Raw genomic sequence first — 1951 nt, forward strand, 5'->3', positions numbered from 1 at the left:
GTGGCATTAACGGGAGACTCCTTAATAACCCATCATAAAGCCGCACCAACATTGGCAATCCGAATACTGTTACTTGCAACAAAATCAAGCTCATGGAGAATCGACACATCATCCAAGGGAATCCTACCATGAGGAGCAATCAGTTTCATGGCAAAAGCCACACCATCAAACTCTTTGTTGTTCATATTGATGTGTGGAAAGCAATCCAACACAAAACTCACCGGCAAGTGTACCGGGTCGCATCAAGTAATGAGTGAGGTCGATCCCACAGGGATTGAAGGATTGAGCAATTTTAGTTTAGTGGTTGATTTAGTCAAGCGAATCAAATGTTGGTTGAGTGATTTATCTTTAACAGAAGCTAAATTGCTTGGAATGTAAAGGGAGAAGGGAGAATCGCAGTAAATTAAAGAACAGGAAAATAAACTTGCTGAATCTTAAAGAACAAGAAAGTAAATGACTGAAACTTAAAGTGCAAGAAATGTAAATTGCAGTAACTTAAACGGCAAGGAATGTAAATAGCTTGAATGTAAAAGGGATTCGAGGACTGGGATTGCAGAATCTAAACAAAGAGAAATTGAATTGCCACAATTAATAGAGCAGAAATTGAATTGGGAGCAATGAGAACTCAAATAGAAATTGAAAGTAAAGTGCAGCAGGGTTCACAGAAGAACCAAAAGGAAATTGGGATCTCAGGACTCAAGAGACTAGGTAGCAGAGCCTAGATCTCAATTGCCTTCCTAGATCCAAGTTCTCAAAGCAATTGACAAGAAATTGAAAAAGAAGTAGTAAAGAGAATGTAAATGAATTCAATTATGCAGAAAAGGAATTAAAGAGCTCTTGAGTGGAGATTGAGACAGAATTTCCTCAATTCTTAACACCCAAGACTCAAAACAAGAAAATTAAAAATGCCCAAGCAAGAATGAGGAAGAAGAGAGATCAATTCTCCTCCCCAATTCTCTGAAATCTCGGTTCAGTCTCTCAAGGAAAGTTGCAAAAATTCAAAGCTCAAAGAAAGTGCCAAATTCAAAAGTCAAGTCAAAAGTCCTAATTACATCAAACTAGCTCCTATTTATACACTTTCTATTCTTGGATTTTGGGATTTGGATGGGCTTTTGATTTGGTGAAGAAATGAATTAAATTGGATTTTTAATTCAATTTTTGGCCCAAAAACAATAGCTTCCAGGAGGCTGCCCTGCTCTTCTGGAGGGTAGGGCAGGATTTGGTGCTTGGTGCGTGCGTTGTGCGGCGTGGTGCAGGCTTGGTGCGCAGGATGCTGCCCTGCCCTCCGCGAGGGCAGGGCAGAAAAAGTTGGTGCGCCAGAATTGTGCTGTGGTGCGCTGCTGGTGCTGCCAGATGATGCTGTGGTGCGCCAGAATGGTGCCTTGGTGCGCCAGAATTGTGCCACAACAAAATGCTGCCTGGTGGACGAAATTGTGATCCATATTCTCTTCAAGTTGTTTGTCTTTGTATGAAATCATTATTATTTCACAACTCCGTTCAACTAACCAGCAAGTGTACTGGGTCGTCCAAGTAATAAACCTTACGTGAGTAAGGGTCGAATCCACAGAGATTGTTGGTATGAAGCAAGCTATGGTCACCTTGCAAATCTCAGTCAGGCAGATTAAAATTGTTTATGGGTTTTCGAAAATTGTAAGTTAAGGAATTAAACAATAAAAGGGATAGAACACTTATGCAGATTTATTGGTGGGAATTTCAGATAAGCGGATGGAGATGCTGTAGAGCTCTCGGACGCCTGCCCTCCTACTGCTTCTACTCAATCCTTCTTACTCTTTTCCATGGCAAGCTTTGTATAGGGGTTCACCATCAACTGTGGCTACTTTCTTCCTCTCGGGGAAATACCCTGTGCGGCTGTCACTCGCACAGCTAACCAGTCTGGAGGCATCACCCATGGCTAATGGCTACATCCCATCCTCGCAGTGAAAACTAATGC

This window comes from Arachis duranensis, chromosome 4 (assembly GCF_000817695.3).
Source record: "Arachis duranensis cultivar V14167 chromosome 4, aradu.V14167.gnm2.J7QH, whole genome shotgun sequence".
Classification (NCBI taxonomy): Eukaryota; Viridiplantae; Streptophyta; class Magnoliopsida; order Fabales; family Fabaceae; genus Arachis; species Arachis duranensis.